The sequence below is a fragment of the Ambystoma mexicanum genome, chromosome 9 (assembly GCF_040938575.1).
Source record: "Ambystoma mexicanum isolate Mex_15411 chromosome 9, UKY_AmexF1_1, whole genome shotgun sequence".
Lineage (NCBI taxonomy): Eukaryota > Metazoa > Chordata > Amphibia > Caudata > Ambystomatidae > Ambystoma > Ambystoma mexicanum.
The window spans coordinates 1,487,897,600-1,487,916,465 of record NC_090931.1 but is presented as its reverse complement, the minus strand read 5'-3'; positions in this window follow the sequence as shown (position 1 = coordinate 1,487,916,465).

The window sequence follows — 18,866 nt, the reverse complement described above, 5'->3', positions numbered from 1 at the left end:
CTAATGGTGGCTGGGGTTCAGAGGCCATGCTGACACTGCTGACCACCCTCTGGTGTTCAGGGCCAAGGCTAATGGGTGGCTGGGCTTCAGAGGCCACGCTGACACTGCTCACCCACCCCTGGTGTGCAGGGCCAATGCTAATGGGTGGCTGGGCTTCAGAGGCCACGCTGACACTGCTCACCCACCTCTGGTGTGCAGGGCCAATGCAAATGGGTGGCTGGGGTTCAGAGGCCACGCTGACACTGCTCACACACCTCTGGTGTGCAGGGCCAATGCTAATGGGTGGCTGGGGTTCAGAGGCCATGCTGACAGTGCTCACACACCTCTGGTGTGCAGGGCCAATGCTAATGGTGGCTGAGCTTCAGAGTCCACGCTGACACTGCTCACCCACCCCTGGTGTGCAGGGCCAATGCTAATAGTGGCTGGGTTTCAGAGGCCATGCTGACACTGCTCACCAGCCTCTGGTTGCAGGGCCATTGCTAATGGTGGGTGGGGTTCAGAGGCGATGCTGACACTGCTCACACACCTCTGGTGTGCAGGGCCAATGCTAATGGGTGGCTGGGGTTCAGAGGCCATGCTGACACTGCTTACACACCTGTGGTGTGCAGGGCCAATTCTAATGGGTGGCTGGGGCTCAGAGTCCACACTGACACTGCTCACCCACCCCTGGTGTGCAGGGCCAATGCTAATGGTGGCTGGGGTTCAGAGGCCATGCTGACACTGCTCACACACCTCTGGTGTGCAGGGCCACTGTTAATGGGTGGCTGGGGCTCAGAGTCCACACTGACACTGCTCACCCACCCCTGCTGTGCAGGGCCAATGCTAATGGTGGCTGGGGTTCAGAGGCCATGCTGACACTGCTCACCACCCTCTGGTGTGCAGGGCCAATGCTAATGGGTGGATGGGCTTCAGAGTCCACACTGACACTACTCACCCACCCCTGGTGTGCAGGGCCAATGCTAATGGGTGGCTGGGCTTCAGAGGCCATACTGACACTGCTCACCCACCCCTGGTTTGCAGGGCCAATGTTAATGTTGGCTGGGCTTCAGAGGCCATGCTGACACTGCTCACCCACCCCTGCTGTGCAGGGCCAATGCTAATGGTGGCTGGGGTTCAGAGGCCACGCTGACACTGCTCACCACCCTCTGGTGTGCAGGGCCAATGCTAATGGGTGGCTGGGCTTCAGAGTCCACACTGACACTGCTCACCCACCCCTGGTGTGCAGGGCCAATGCTAATGGTGGCTGGGGTTCAGAGGCCATGCTGACACTGCTGACCACCCTCTGGTGTTCAGGGCCAAGGCTAATGGGTGGCTGGGCTTCAGAGGCCACGCTGACACTGCTCACCCACCCCTGGTGTGCAGGGCCAATGCTAATGGGTGGCTGGGCTTCAGAGGCCACGCTGACACTGCTCACCCACCTCTGGTGTGCAGGGCCAATGCAAATGGGTGGATGGGGTTCAGAGGCCACGCTGACACTGCTCACACACCTCTGGTGTGCAGGGCCAATGCTAATGGGTGGCTGGGGTTCAGAGGCCATGCTGACAGTGCTCACACACCTCTGGTGTGCAGGGCCAATGCTAATGGTGGCTGAGCTTCAGAGTGCACGCTGACACTGCTCACCCACCCCTGGTGTGCAGGGCCAATGCTAATAGTGGCTGGGTTTCAGAGGCCATGCTGACACTGCTCACCAGCCTCTGGTGTGCAGGGCCATTGCTAATGGTGGGTGGGGTTCAGAGGTGATGCTGACACTGCTCACACACCTCTGGTGTGCAGGGCCAATGCTAATGGGTGGCTGGGGCTCAGAGTCCACACTGACACTGCTCACCCACCCCTGGTGTGCAGGGCCAATGCTAATGGTGGCTGGGGTTCAGAGGCCATGCTGACACTGCTCACACACCTCTGGTGTGCAGGGCCACTGTTAATGTGTGGCTGGGGCTCAGAGTCCACACTGACACTGCTCACCCACCCCTGCTGTGCAGGGCCAATGCTAATGGTGGCTGGGGTTCAGAGGCCATGCTGACACTGCTCACCACCCTCTGGTGTGCAGGGCCAATGCTAATGGGTGGCTGGGCTTCAGAGTCCACACTGACACTACTCACCCACCCCTGGTGTGCAGGGCCAATGCTAATGGGTGGCTGGGCTTCAGAGGCCATACTGACACTGCTCACCCACCCCTGGTTTGCAGGGCCAATGCTAATGTTGGCTGGGCTTCAGAGGCCATGCTGACACTGCTCACCCACCCCTGGTGTGCAGGGCCAATGCTAATGGGTGGCTGGGCTTCAGAGGCCACGCTGACACTGCTCACCCACCTCTGGTGTGCAGGGCCAATGCTAATGGGTGGCTGGGGTTCAGAGGCCACGCTGACACTGCTCACACACCTCTGGTGGGCAGGGCCAATGCTAATGGGTGGCTGGGGTTCAGAGGCCACGCTGACACTGCTCACACGTCTCTGGTGTGCAGGGCCAATGCTAATGGTGGCTGGGCTTCAGAGTCCACGCTGACACTGCTCACCCACCCCTGGTGTGCAGGGCCAATGCTAATGGTGGCTGGGGTTCAGAGGCCATGCTGACACTGCTCATCACCCTCTGGTGTGCAGGGCCAATGCTAATGGGTGGCTGGGCTTCAGAGTCCACGCTGACACTGCTCACACGTCTCTGGTGTGCAGGGCCAATGCTAATGGTGGCTGGGCTTCAGAGTCCACGCTGACACTGCTCACCCACCCCTGGTGTGCAGGGCCAATGCTAATGGTGGCTGGGGTTCAGAGGCCATGCTGACACTGCTCACACACCTCTGGTGTGCAGGGCAAATGCTAATGGGTGGCTGGGCTTCAGAGGCCATACTGACACTGCTCACCCACCCCTGGTGTGCAGGGCCAATGCTAATGGGTGGCTGGGGTTCAGAGGCCATGCTGACACTGCTCACACACCTCTGGTGTGCAGGGCCAATGCTAATGGGTGGCTGGGGTTCAGAGGCCATGCTGACACTGCTTACACACCTGTGGTGTGCAGGGCCAATTCTAATGGGTGGCTGGGGCTCACAGTCCACACTGACACTGCTCACCCACCCCTGGTGTGCAGGGCCAATGCTAATGGTGGCTGGGGTTCAGAGGCCATGCTGACACTGCTCACACACCTCTGGTGTGCAGGGCCACTGTTAATGGGTGGCTGGGGCTCAGAGTCCACACTGACACTGCTCACCCACCCCTGCTGTGCAGGGCCAATGCTAATGGTGGCTGGGGTTCAGAGGCCATGCTGACACTGCTCACCACCCTCTGGTGTGCAGGGCCAATGCTAATGGGTGGCTGGGCTTCAGAGTCCACACTGACACTACTCACCCACCCCTGGTGTGCAGGGCCAATGCTAATGGGTGGCTGGGCTTCAGAGGCCATACTGACACTGCTCACACACCTCTGGTGGGCAGGGCCAATGCTAATGGGTGGCTGGGGTTCAGAGGCCACGCTGACACTGCTCACACGTCTCTGGTGTGCAGGGCCAATGCTAATGGTGGCTGGGCTTCAGAGTCCACGCTGACACTGCTCACCCACCCCTGGTGTGCAGGGCCAATGCTAATGGTGGCTGGGGTTCAGAGGCCATGCTGACACTGCTCATCACCCTCTGGTGTGCAGGGCCAATGCTAATGGGTGGCTGGGCTTCAGAGTCCACGCTGACACTGCTCACACGTCTCTGGTGTGCAGGGCCAATGCTAATGGTGGCTGGGCTTCAGAGTCCACGCTGACACTGCTCACCCACCCCTGGTGTGCAGGGCCAATGCTAATGGTGGCTGGGGTTCAGAGGCCATGCTGACACTGCTCACACACCTCTGGTGTGCAGGGCAAATGCTAATGGGTGGCTGGGCTTCAGAGGCCATACTGACACTGCTCACCCACCCCTGGTGTGCAGGGCCAATGCTAATGGGTGGCTGGGGTTCAGAGGCCATGCTGACACTGCTCACACACCTCTGGTGTGCAGGGCCAATGCTAATGGGTGGCTGGGGTTCAGAGGCCATGCTGACACTGCTTACACACCTGTGGTGTGCAGGGCCAATTCTAATGGGTGGCTGGGGCTCACAGTCCACACTGACACTGCTCACCCACCCCTGGTGTGCAGGGCCAATGCTAATGGTGGCTGGGGTTCAGAGGCCATGCTGACACTGCTCACACACCTCTGGTGTGCAGGGCCACTGTTAATGGGTGGCTGGGGCTCAGAGTCCACACTGACACTGCTCACCCACCCCTGCTGTGCAGGGCCAATGCTAATGGTGGCTGGGGTTCAGAGGCCATGCTGACACTGCTCACCACCCTCTGGTGTGCAGGGCCAATGCTAATGGGTGGCTGGGCTTCAGAGTCCACACTGACACTACTCACCCACCCCTGGTGTGCAGGGCCAATGCTAATGGGTGGCTGGGCTTCAGAGGCCATACTGACACTGCTCACCCACCCCTGGTTTGCAGGGCCAATGCTAATGTTGTCTGGGCTTCAGAGGCCATGCTGACACTGCTCACCCACCCCTGGTGTGCAGGGCCAATGCTAATGGGTGGCTGGGCTTCAGAGGCCACGCTGACACTGCTCACCCACCTCTGGTGTGCAGGGCCAATGCTAATGGGTGGCTGGGGTTCAGAGGCCACGCTGACACTGCTCACACACCTCTGGTGGGCAGGGCCAATGCTAATGGGTGGCTGGGGTTCAGAGGCCACGCTGACACTGCTCACATGCCTCTGGTGTGCAGGGCCAATGCTAATGGTGGCTGGGCTTCAGAGTCCACGCTGACACTGCTCACCCACCCCTGGTGTGCAGGGCCAATGCTAATGGTGGCTGGGGTTCAGAGGCCATGCTGACACCGCTCACCACCCTCTGGTGTGCAGGGCCAATGCTAATGGGTGGCTGGGCTTCAGAGTCCACGCTGACACTGCTCACCCACCCCTGGTGTGCATGGCCAATGCTAATGGGTGGCTAGGGTTCAGAGGCCATGCTGACACTGCTCACACACCTCTGGTGTGCAGGGCAAATGCTAATGGGTGGCTGGGCTTCAGAGGCCATACTGACACTGCTCACCCACCCCTGGTGTGCAGGGCCAATGCTAATGGGTGGCTGGGGTTCAGAGGCCATGCTGACACTGCTCACACACCTCTGGTGTGCAGGGCCAATGCTAACGGGTGGCTGGGGTTCGGAGGCCATGCTGACACTGCTCACTGACACTGCTCACCCACCCCTGGTGTGCAGGGCCAATGCTAATGGTGGCTGGGGTTCAGAGGCCATGCTGACACTGCTGACCACCCTCTGGTTTGCAGGGCCAATGCTAATGGGTGGCTGGGGTTCAGAGGCCATGCTGACAGTGCTCACATACCTCTGGTGTGCAGGGCCAATGCTAATGGTGGCTGAGCTTCAGAGTCCACGCTGACACTGCTCACCCACCCCTGGTGTGCAGGGCCAATGCTAATAGTGGCTGGGTTTCAGAGGCCATGCTGACACTGCTCACCAGCCTCTGGTGTGCAGGGCCATTGCTAATGGTGGGTGGGGTTCAGAGGCGATGCTGACACTGCTCACACACCTCTGGTGTGCAGGGCCAATGCTAATGGGTGGCTGGGGTTCAGAGGCCATGCTGACACTGCTTACACACCTGTGGTGTGCAGGGCCAATTCTAATGGGTGGCTGGGGCTCAGAGTCCACACTGACACTGCTCACCCACCCCTGGTGTGCAGGGCCAATGCTAATGGTGGCTGGGGTTCAGAGGCCATGCTGACACTGCTCACACACCTCTGGTGTGCAGGGCCACTGTTAATGGGTGGCTGGGGCTCAGAGTCCACACTGACACTGCTCACCCACCCCTGCTGTGCAGGGCCAATGCAAATGGTGGCTGGGGTTCAGAGGCCATGCTGACACTGCTCACCACCCTCTGGTGTGCAGGGCCATTGCTAATGGGTGGCTGGGCTTCAGAGTCCACACTGACACTACTCACCCACCCCTGGTGTGCAGGGCCAATGCTAATGGGTGGCTGGGCTTCAGAGGCCATACTGACACTGCTCACCCACCCCTGGTTTGCAGGGCCAATGCTAATGTTGTCTGGGCTTCAGAGGCCATGCTGACACTGCTCACCCACCCCTGGTGTGCAGGGCCAATGCTAATGGGTGGCTGGGCTTCAGAGGCCACGCTGACACTGCTCACCCACCTCTGGTGTGCAGGGCCAATGCTAATGGGTGGCTGGGGTTCAGAGGCCACGCTGACACTGCTCACACACCTCTGGTGGGCAGGGCCAATGCTAATGGGTGGCTGGGGTTCAGAGGCCACGCTGACACTGCTCACACGCCTCTGGTGTGCAGGGCCAATGCTAATGGTGGCTGGGCTTCAGAGTCCACGCTGACACTGCTCACCCACCCCTGGTGTGCAGGGCCAATGCTAATGGTGGCTGGGGTTCAGAGGCCATGCTGACACTGCTCACCACCCTCTGGTGTGCAGGGCCAATGCTAATGGGTGGCTGGGCTTCAGAGTCCACGCTGACACTGCTCACCCACCCCTGGTGTGCATGGCCAATGCTAATGGGTGGCTAGGGTTCAGAGGCCATGCTGACACTGCTCACACACCTCTGGTGTGCAGGGCAAATGCTAATGGGTGGCTGGGCTTCAGAGGCCATACTGACACTGCTCACCCACCCCTGGTGTGCAGGGCCAATGCTAATGGGTAGCTGGGGTTCAGAGGCCATGCTGACACTGCTCACACACCTCTGGTGTGCAGGGCCAATGCTAACGGGTGGCTGGGGTTCAGAGGCCATGCTGACACTGCTCACTGACACTGCTCACCCACCCCTGGTGTGCAGGGCCAATGCTAATGGTGGCTGGGGTTCAGAGGCCATGCTGACACTGCTGACCACCCTCTGGTTTGCAGGGCCAATGCTAATGGGTGGCTGGGCTTCAGAGGCCACGCTGACACTGCTCACCGACCCCTGGTGTGCAGGGCCAATGCTAATGGGTGGCTGGGGTTCAGAGGCCACGCTGACACTGCTCACACACCTCTGGTGTGCAGGGCCAATGCTAATGGGTGGCTGGGGTTCAGAGGCCACGCTGACACTGCTCACACACCTCTGGTGTGCAGGGCCAATGCTAATGGGTGGCTGGGGTTCAGAGGCCACGCTGACAGTGCTCATCACCCTCTGGTGTGCAGGGCCAATGCTAATGGGTGGCTGGGCTTCAGAGTCCACGCTGACACTGCTCACACGTCTCTGGTGTGCAGGGCCAATGCTAATGGTGGCTGGGCTTCAGAGTCCACGCTGACACTGCTCACCCACCCCTGGTGTGCAGGGCCAATGCTAATGGTGGCTGGGGTTCAGAGGCCATGCTGACACTGCTCACACACCTCTGGTGTGCAGGGCAAATGCTAATGGGTGGCTGGGCTTCAGAGGCCATACTGACACTGCTCACCCACCCCTGGTGTGCAGGGCCAATGCTAATGGGTGGCTGGGGTTCAGAGGCCATGCTGACACTGCTCACACACCTCTGGTGTGCAGGGCCAATGCTAATGGGTGGCTGGGGTTCAGAGGCCATGCTGACACTGCTTACACACCTGTGGTGTGCAGGGCCAATTCTAATGGGTGGCTGGGGCTCACAGTCCACACTGACACTGCTCACCCACCCCTGGTGTGCAGGGCCAATGCTAATGGTGGCTGGGGTTCAGAGGCCATGCTGACACTGCTCACACACCTCTGGTGTGCAGGGCCACTGTTAATGGGTGGCTGGGGCTCAGAGTCCACACTGACACTGCTCACCCACCCCTGCTGTGCAGGGCCAATGCTAATGGTGGCTGGGGTTCAGAGGCCATGCTGACATTGCTCACCACCCTCTGGTGTGCAGGGCCAATGCTAATGGGTGGCTGGGCTTCAGAGTCCACACTGACACTACTCACCCACCCCTGGTGTGCAGGGCCAATGCTAATGGGTGGCTGGGCTTCAGAGGCCATACTGACACTGCTCACCCACCCCTGGTTTGCAGGGCCAATGCTAATGTTGTCTGGGCTTCAGAGGCCATGCTGACACTGCTCACCCACCCCTGGTGTGCAGGGCCAATGCTAATGGGTGGCTGGGCTTCAGAGGCCACGCTGACACTGCTCACCCACCTCTGGTGTGCAGGGCCAATGCTAATGGGTGGCTGGGGTTCAGAGGCCACGCTGACACTGCTCACACACCTCTGGTGGGCAGGGCCAATGCTAATGGGTGGCTGGGGTTCAGAGGCCACGCTGACACTGCTCACATGCCTCTGGTGTGCAGGGCCAATGCTAATGGTGGCTGGGCTTCAGAGTCCACGCTGACACTGCTCACCCACCCCTGGTGTGCAGGGCCAATGCTAATGGTGGCTGGGGTTCAGAGGCCATGCTGACACCGCTCACCACCCTCTGGTGTGCAGGGCCAATGCTAATGGGTGGCTGGGCTTCAGAGTCCACGCTGACACTGCTCACCCACCCCTGGTGTGCATGGCCAATGCTAATGGGTGGCTAGGGTTCAGAGGCCATGCTGACACTGCTCACACACCTCTGGTGTGCAGGGCAAATGCTAATGGGTGGCTGGGCTTCAGAGGCCATACTGACACTGCTCACCCACCCCTGGTGTGCAGGGCCAATGCTAATGGGTGGCTGGGGTTCAGAGGCCATGCTGACACTGCTCACACACCTCTGGTGTGCAGGGCCAATGCTAACGGGTGGCTGGGGTTCGGAGGCCATGCTGACACTGCTCACTGACACTGCTCACCCACCCCTGGTGTGCAGGGCCAATGCTAATGGTGGCTGGGGTTCAGAGGCCATGCTGACACTGCTGACCACCCTCTGGTTTGCAGGGCCAATGCTAATGGGTGGCTGGGGTTCAGAGGCCATGCTGACAGTGCTCACACACCTCTGGTGTGCAGGGCCAATGCTAATGGTGGCTGAGCTTCAGAGTCCACGCTGACACTGCTCACCCACCCCTGGTGTGCAGGGCCAATGCTAATAGTGGCTGGGTTTCAGAGGCCATGCTGACACTGCTCACCAGCCTCTGGTGTGCAGGGCCATTGCTAATGGTGGGTGGGGTTCAGAGGCGATGCTGACACTGCTCACACACCTCTGGTGTGCAGGGCCAATGCTAATGGGTGGCTGGGGTTCAGAGGCCATGCTGACACTGCTTACACACCTGTGGTGTGCAGGGCCAATTCTAATGGGTGGCTGGGGCTCAGAGTCCACACTGACACTGCTCACCCACCCCTGGTGTGCAGGGCCAATGCTAATGGTGGCTGGGGTTCAGAGGCCATGCTGACACTGCTCACACACCTCTGGTGTGCAGGGCCACTGTTAATGGGTGGCTGGGGCTCAGAGTCCACACTGACACTGCTCACCCACCCCTGCTGTGCAGGGCCAATGCAAATGGTGGCTGGGGTTCAGAGGCCATGCTGACACTGCTCACCACCCTCTGGTGTGCAGGGCCATTGCTAATGGGTGGCTGGGCTTCAGAGTCCACACTGACACTACTCACCCACCCCTGGTGTGCAGGGCCAATGCTAATGGGTGGCTGGGCTTCAGAGGCCATACTGACACTGCTCACTCACCCCTGGTTTGCAGGGCCAATGCTAATGTTGTCTGGGCTTCAGAGGCCATGCTGACACTGCTCACCCACCCCTGGTGTGCAGGGCCAATGCTAATGGGTGGCTGGGCTTCAGAGGCCACGCTGACACTGCTCACCCACCTCTGGTGTGCAGGGCCAATGCTAATGGGTGGCTGGGGTTCAGAGGCCACGCTGACACTGCTCACACACCTCTGGTGGGCAGGGCCAATGCTAATGGGTGGCTGGGGTTCAGAGGCCACGCTGACACTGCTCACACGCCTCTGGTGTGCAGGGCCAATGCTAATGGTGGCTGGGCTTCAGAGTCCACGCTGACACTGCTCACCCACCCCTGGTGTGCAGGGCCAATGCTAATGGTGGCTGGGGTTCAGAGGCCATGCTGACACTGCTCACCACCCTCTGGTGTGCAGGGCCAATGCTAATGGGTGGCTGGGCTTCAGAGTCCACGCTGACACTGCTCACCCACCCCTGGTGTGCATGGCCAATGCTAATGGGTGGCTAGGGTTCAGAGGCCATGCTGACACTGCTCACACACCTCTGGTGTGCAGGGCAAATGCTAATGGGTGGCTGGGCTTCAGAGGCCATACTGACACTGCTCACCCACCCCTGGTGTGCAGGGCCAATGCTAATGGGTAGCTGGGGTTCAGAGGCCATGCTGACACTGCTCACACACCTCTGGTGTGCAGGGCCAATGCTAACGGGTGGCTGGGGTTCAGAGGCCATGCTGACACTGCTCACTGACACTGCTCACCCACCCCTGGTGTGCAGGGCCAATGCTAATGGTGGCTGGGGTTCAGAGGCCATGCTGACACTGCTGACCACCCTCTGGTTTGCAGGGCCAATGCTAATGGGTGGCTGGGCTTCAGAGGCCACGCTGACACTGCTCACCGACCCCTGGTGTGCAGGGCCAATGCTAATGGGTGGCTGGGGTTCAGAGGCCACGCTGACACTGCTCACACACCTCTGGTGTGCAGGGCCAATGCTAATGGGTGGCTGGGGTTCAGAGGCCACGCTGACACTGCTCACACACCTCTGGTGTGCAGGGCCAATGCTAATGGGTGGCTGGGGTTCAGAGGCCACGCTGACAGTGCTCACACACCTCTGGTGTGCAGGGCCAATGCTAATGGTGGCTGGGGTTCAGAGGCCACGCTGACACTGCTCACACACCTCTGCTGTGCAGGGCCAATGCTAATGGTGGCTGGGGTTCAGAGGCCACGCTGACACTGCTCACCACCCTCTGGTGTGCAGGGCCAATGCTAATGGGTGGCTGGGCTTCAGAGTCCACACTGACACTGCTCACCCACCCCTGGTGTGCAGGGCCAATGCTAATGGTGGCTGGGGTTCAGAGGCCATGCTGACACTGCTGACCACCCTCTGGTGTTCAGGGCCAAGGCTAATGGGTGGCTGGGCTTCAGAGGCCACGCTGACACTGCTCACCCACCCCTGGTGTGCAGGGCCAATGCTAATGGGTGGCTGGGCTTCAGAGGCCACGCTGACACTGCTCACCCACCTCTGGTGTGCAGGGCCAATGCAAATGGGTGGCTGGGGTTCAGAGGCCACGCTGACACTGCTCACACACCTCTGGTGTGCAGGGCCAATGCTAATGGGTGGCTGGGGTTCAGAGGCCATGCTGACAGTGCTCACACACCTCTGGTGTGCAGGGCCAATGCTAATGGTGGCTGAGCTTCAGAGTCCACGCTGACACTGCTCACCCACCCCTGGTGTGCAGGGCCAATGCTAATAGTGGCTGGGCTTCAGAGTCCACACTGACACTACTCACCCCACCCCTGGTGTGCAGGGCCATTGCTAATGGGTGGCTGGGCTTCAGAGGCCATACTGACAGTGCTCACACACCTCTGCTGTGCAGGGCCAATGCTAATGGTGGCTGAGCTTCAGAGTCCACGCTGACACTGCTCACCCACCCCTGGTGTGCAGGGCCAATGCTAATGGGTGGCTGGGCTTCAGAGGCCACGCTGACACTGCTCACCCACCTCTGGTGTGCAGGGCCAATGCAAATGGGTGGCTGGGGTTCAGAGGCCACGCTGACACTGCTGACCACCCTCTGGTGTTCAGGGCCAAGGCTAATGGGTGGCTGGGCTTCAGAGGCCACGCTGACACTGCTCACCCACCCCTGGTGTGCAGGGCCAATGCTAATGGGTGGCTGGGCTTCAGAGGCCACGCTGACACTGCTCACCCACCTCTGGTGTGCAGGGCCAATGCAAATGGGTGGCTGGGGTTCAGAGGCCACGCTGACACTGCTCACACACCTCTGGTGTGCAGGGCCAATGCTAATGGGTGGCTGGGGTTCAGAGGCCATGCTGACAGTGCTCACACACCTCTGGTGTGCAGGGCCAATGCTAATGGTGGCTGAGCTTCAGAGTCCACGCTGACACTGCTCACCCACCCCTGGTGTGCAGGGCCAATGCTAATAGTGGCTGGGCTTCAGAGTCCACACTGACACTACTCACCCACCCCTGGTGTGCAGGGCCAATGCTAATGGGTGGCTGGGCTTCAGAGGCCATACTGACAGTGCTCACACACCTCTGGTGTGCAGGGCCAATGCTAATGGTGGCTGAGCTTCAGAGTCCACGCTGACACTGCTCACCCACCCCTGGTGTGCAGGGCCAATGCTAATAGTGGCTGGGTTTCAGAGGCCATGCTGACACTGCTCACCAGCCTCTGGTGTGCAGGGCCATTGCTAATGGTGGGTGGGGTTCAGAGGCCATGCTGACACTGCTTACACATCTGTGGTGTGCAGGGCCAATTCTAATGGGTGGCTGGGGCTCAGAGTCCACACTGACACTGCTCACCCACCCCTGGTGTGCAGGGCCAATGCTAATGGTGGCTGGGGTTCAGAGGCCATGCTGACACTGCTCACACACCTCTGGTGTGCAGGGCCACTGTTAATGGGTGGCTGGGGCTCAGAGTCCACACTGACACTGCTCACCCACCCCTGCTGTGCAGGGCCAATGCTAATGGTGGCTGGGGTTCAGAGGCCATGCTGACACTGCTCACCACCCTCTGGTGTGCAGGGCCAATGCTAATGGGTGGCTGGGCTTCAGAGTCCACACTGACACTACTCACCCACCCCTGGTGTGCAGGGCCAATGCTAATGGGTGGCTGGGCTTCAGAGGCCATACTGACACTGCTCACCCACCCCTGGTTTGCAGGGCCAATGCTAATGTTGGCTGGGCTTCAGAGGCCATGCTGACACTGCTCACCCACCCCTGGTGTGCAGGGCCAATGCTAATGGGTGGCTGGGCTTCAGAGGCCACGCTGACACTGCTCACCCACCTCTGGTGTGCAGGGCCAATGCAAATGGGTGGCTGGGGTTCAGAGGCCACGCTGACACTGCTGACCACCCTCTGGTGTTCAGGGCCAAGGCTAATGGGTGGCTGGGCTTCAGAGGCCACGCTGACACTGCTCACCCACCCCTGGTGTGCAGGGCCAATGCTAATGGGTGGCTGGGCTTCAGAGGCCACGCTGACACTGCTCACCCACCTCTGGTGTGCAGGGCCAATGCAAATGGGTGGCTGGGGTTCAGAGGCCACGCTGACACTGCTCACACACCTCTGGTGTGCAGGGCCAATGCTAATGGGTGGCTGGGGTTCAGAGGCCATGCTGACAGTGCTCACACACCTCTGGTGTGCAGGGCCAATGCTAATGGTGGCTGAGCTTCAGAGTCCACGCTGACACTGCTCACCCACCCCTGGTGTGCAGGGCCAATGCTAATAGTGGCTGGGCTTCAGAGTCCACACTGACACTACTCACCCACCCCTGGTGTGCAGGGCCAATGCTAATGGGTGGCTGGGCTTCAGAGGCCATACTGACAGTGCTCACACACCTCTGGTGTGCAGGGCCAATGCTAATGGTGGCTGAGCTTCAGAGTCCACGCTGACACTGCTCACCCACCCCTGGTGTGCAGGGCCAATGCTAATAGTGGCTGGGTTTCAGAGGCCATGCTGACACTGCTCACCAGCCTCTGGTGTGCAGGGCCATTGCTAATGGTGGGTGGGGTTCAGAGGCCATGCTGACACTGCTTACACATCTGTGGTGTGCAGGGCCAATTCTAATGGGTGGCTGGGGCTCAGAGTCCACACTGACACTGCTCACCCACCCCTGGTGTGCAGGGCCAATGCTAATGGTGGCTGGGGTTCAGAGGCCATGCTGACACTGCTCACACACCTCTGGTGTGCAGGGCCACTGTTAATGGGTGGCTGGTGCTCAGAGTCCACACTGACACTGCTCACCCACCCCTGCTGTGCAGGGCCAATGCTAATGGTGGCTGGGGTTCAGAGGCCATGCTGACACTGCTCACCACCCTCTGGTGTGCAGGGCCAATGCTAATGGGTGGCTGGGCTTCAGAGTCCACACTGACACTACTCACCCACCCCTGGTGTGCAGGGCCAATGCTAATGGGTGGCTGGGCTTCAGAGGCCATACTGACACTGCTCACCCACCCCTGGTTTGCAGGGCCAATGCTAATGTTGGCTGGGCTTCAGAGGCCATGCTGACACTGCTCACCCACCCCTGGTGTGCAGGGCCAATGCTAATGGGTGGCTGGGCTTCAGAGGCCACGCTGACACTGCTCACCCACCTCTGGTGTGCAGGGCCAATGCAAATGGGTGGCTGGGGTTCAGAGGCCACGCTGACACTGCTGACCACCCTCTGGTGTTCAGGGCCAAGGCTAATGGGTGGCTGGGCTTCAGAGGCCACGCTGACACTGCTCACCCACCCCTGGTGTGCAGGGCCAATGCTAATGGGTGGCTGGGCTTCAGAGGCCACGCTGACACTGCTCACCCACCTCTGGTGTGCAGGGCCAATGCTAATGGGTGGCTGGGGTTCAGAGGCCACGCTGACACTGCTCACACACCTCTGGTGGGCAGGGCCAATGCTAATGGGTGGCTGGGGTTCAGAGGCCATGCTGACAGTGCTCACACACCTCTGGTGTGCAGGGCCAATGCTAATGGTGGCTGAGCTTCAGAGTACACGCTGACACTGCTCACCCACCCCTGGTGTGCAGGGCCAATGCTAATAGTGGCTGGGCTTCAGAGGCCATACTGACACTGCTCACCCACCCCTGGTTTGCAGGGCCAATGCTAATGTTGTCTGGGCTTCAGAGGCCATGCTGACACTGCTCACCCACCCCTGGTGTGCAGGGCCAATGCTAATGGGTGGCTGGGCTTCAGAGGCCACGCTGACACTGCTCACCCACCTCTGGTGTGCAGGGCCAATGCTAATGGGTGGCTGGGGTTCAGAGGCCACGCTGACACTGCTCACACACCTCTGGTGGGCAGGGCCAATGCTAATGGGTGGCTGGGGTTCAGAGGCCACGCTGACACTGCTCACATGCCTCTGGTGTGCAGGGCCAATGCTAATGGTGGCTGGGCTTCAGAGTCCACGCTGACACTGCTCACCCACCCCTGGTGTGCAGGGCCAATGCTAATGGTGGCTGGGGTTCAGAGGCCATGCTGACACCGCTCACCACCCTCTGGTGTGCAGGGCCAATGCTAATGGGTGGCTGGGCTTCAGAGTCCACGCTGACACTGCTCACCCACCCCTGGTGTGCATGGCCAATGCTAATGGGTGGCTAGGGTTCAGAGGCCATGCTGACACTGCTCACACACCTCTGGTGTGCAGGGCAAATGCTAATGGGTGGCTGGGCTTCAGAGGCCATACTGACACTGCTCACCCACCCCTGGTGTGCAGGGCCAATGCTAATGGGTGGCTGGGGTTCAGAGGCCATGCTGACACTGCTCACACACCTCTGGTGTGCAGGGCCAATGCTAACGGGTGGCTGGGGTTCGGAGGCCATGCTGACACTGCTCACTGACACTGCTCACCCACCCCTGGTGTGCAGGGCCAATGCTAATGGTGGCTGGGGTTCAGAGGCCATGCTGACACTGCTGACCACCCTCTGGTTTGCAGGGCCAATGCTAATGGGTGGCTGGGGTTCAGAGGCCATGCTGACAGTGCTCACACACCTCTGGTGTGCAGGGCCAATGCTAATGGTGGCTGAGCTTCAGAGTCCACGCTGACACTGCTCACCCACCCCTGGTGTGCAGGGCCAATGCTAATAGTGGCTGGGTTTCAGAGGCCATGCTGACACTGCTCACCAGCCTCTGGTGTGCAGGGCCATTGCTAATGGTGGGTGGGGTTCAGAGGCGATGCTGACACTGCTCACACACCTCTGGTGTGCAGGGCCAATGCTAATGGGTGGCTGGGGTTCAGAGGCCATGCTGACACTGCTTACACACCTGTGGTGTGCAGGGCCAATTCTAATGGGTGGCTGGGGCTCAGAGTCCACACTGACACTGCTCACCCACCCCTGGTGTGCAGGGCCAATGCTAATGGTGGCTGGGGTTCAGAGGCCATGCTGACACTGCTCACACACCTCTGGTGTGCAGGGCCACTGTTAATGGGTGGCTGGGGCTCAGAGTCCACACTGACACTGCTCACCCACCCCTGCTGTGCAGGGCCAATGCAAATGGTGGCTGGGGTTCAGAGGCCATGCTGACACTGCTCACCACCCTCTGGTGTGCAGGGCCATTGCTAATGGGTGGCTGGGCTTCAGAGTCCACACTGACACTACTCACCCACCCCTGGTGTGCAGGGCCAATGCTAATGGGTGGCTGGGCTTCAGAGGCCATACTGACACTGCTCACCCACCCCTGGTTTGCAGGGCCAATGCTAATGTTGTCTGGGCTTCAGAGGCCATGCTGACACTGCTCACCCACCCCTGGTGTGCAGGGCCAATGCTAATGGGTGGCTGGGCTTCAGAGGCCACGCTGACACTGCTCACCCACCTCTGGTGTGCAGGGCCAATGCTAATGGTGGCTGGGCTTCAGAGTCCACGCTGACACTGCTCACCCACCCCTGGTGTGCAGGGCCAATGCTAATGGTGGCTGGGGTTCAGAGGCCATGCTGACACTGCTCACCACCCTCTGGTGTGCAGGGCCAATGCTAATGGGTGGCTGGGCTTCAGAGTCCACGCTGACACTGCTCACCCACCCCTGGTGTGCATGGCCAATGCTAATGGGTGGCTAGGGTTCAGAGGCCATGCTGACACTGCTCACACACCTCTGGTGTGCAGGGCAAATGCTAATGGGTGGCTGGGCTTCAGAGGCCATACTGACACTGCTCACCCACCCCTGGTGTGCAGGGCCAATGCTAATGGGTGGCTGGGGTTCAGAGGCCATGCTGACACTGCTCACACACCTCTGGTGTGCAGGGCCAATGCTAACGGGTGGCTGGGGTTCAGAGGCCATGCTGACACTGCTCACTGACACTGCTCACCCACCCCTGGTGTGCAGGGCCAATGCTAATGGTGGCTGGGGTTCAGAGGCCATGCTGACACTGCTGACCACCCTCTGGTTTGCAGGGCCAATGCTAATGGGTGGCTGGGCTTCAGAGGCCACGCTGACACTGCTCACCGACCCCTGGTGTGCAGGGCCAATGCTAATGGGTGGCTGGGGTTCAGAGGCCACGCTGACACTGCTCACACACCTCTGGTGTGCAGGGCCAATGCTAATGGGTGGCTGGGGTTCAGAGGCCACGCTGACACTGCTCACACACCTCTGGTGTGCAGGGCCAATGCTAATGGGTGGCTGGGGTTCAGAGGCCACGCTGACAGTGCTCACACACCTCTGGTGTGCAGGGCCAATGCTAATGGTGGCTGGGGTTCAGAGGCCACGCTGACACTGCTCACACACCTCTGCTATGCAGGGCCAATGCTAATGGTGGCTGGGGTTCAGAGGCCACGCTGACACTGCTCACCACCCTCTGGTGTGCAGGGCCAATGCTAATGGGTGGCTGGGCTTCAGAGTCCACACTGACACTGCTCACCCACCCCTGGTGTGCAGGGCCAATGCTAATGGTGGCTGGGGTTCAGAGGCCATGCTGACACTGCTGACCACCCTCTGGTGTTCAGGGCCAAGGCTAATGGGTGGCTGGGCTTCAGAGGCCACGCTGACACTGCTCACCCACCCCTGGTGTGCAGGGCCAATGCTAATGGGTGGCTGGGCTTCAGAGGCCACGCTGACACTGCTCACCCACCTCTGGTGTGCAGGGCCAATGCAAATGGGTGGCTGGGGTTCAGAGGCCACGCTGACACTGCTCACACACCTCTGGTGTGCAGGGCCAATGCTAATGGGTGGCTGGGGTTCAGAGGCCATGCTGACAGTGCTCACACACCTCTGGTGTGCAGGGCCAATGCTAATGGTGGCTGAGCTTCAGAGTCCACGCTGACACTGCTCACCCACCCCTGGTGTGCAGGGCCAATGCTAATAGTGGCTGGGCTTCAGAGTCCACACTGACACTACTCACCCCACCCCTGGTGTGCAGGGCCATTGCTAATGGGTGGCTGGGCTTCAGAGGCCATACTGACAGTGCTCACACACCTCTGCTGTGCAGGGCCAATGCTAATGGTGGCTGAGCTTCAGAGTCCACGCTGACACTGCTCACCCACCCCTGGTGTGCAGGGCCAATGCTAATGGGTGGCTGGGCTTCAGAGGCCACGCTGACACTGCTCACCCACCTCTGGTGTGCAGGGCCAATGCAAATGGGTGGCTGGGGTTCAGAGGCCACGCTGACACTGCTGACCACCCTCTGGTGTTCAGGGCCAAGGCTAATGGGTGGCTGGGCTTCAGAGGCCACGCTGACACTGCTCACCCACCCCTGGTGTGCAGGGCCAATGCTAATGGGTGGCTGGGCTTCAGAGGCCACGCTGACACTGCTCACCCACCTCTGGTGTGCAGGGCCAATGCAAATGGGTGGCTGGGGTTCAGAGGCCACGCTGACACTGCTCACACACCTCTGGTGTGCAGGGCCAATGCTAATGGGTGGCTGGGGTTCAGAGGCCATGCTGACAGTGCTCACACACCTCTGGTGTGCAGGGCCAATGCTAATGGTGGCTGAGCTTCAGAGTCCACGCTGACACTGCTCACCCACCCCTGGTGTGCAGGGCCAATGCTAATAGTGGCTGGGCTTCAGAGTCCACACTGACACTACTCACCCACCCCTGGTGTGCAGGGCCAATGCTAATGGGTGGCTGGGCTTCAGAGGCCATACTGACAGTGCTCACACACCTCTGGTGTGCAGGGCCAATGCTAATGGTGGCTGAGCTTCAGAGTCCACGCTGACACTGCTCACCCACCCCTGGTGTGCAGGGCCAATGCTAATAGTGGCTGGGTTTCAGAGGCCATGCTGACACTGCTCACCAGCCTCTGGTGTGCAGGGCCATTGCTAATGGTGGGTGGGGTTCAGAGGCCATGCTGACACTGCTTACACATCTGTGGT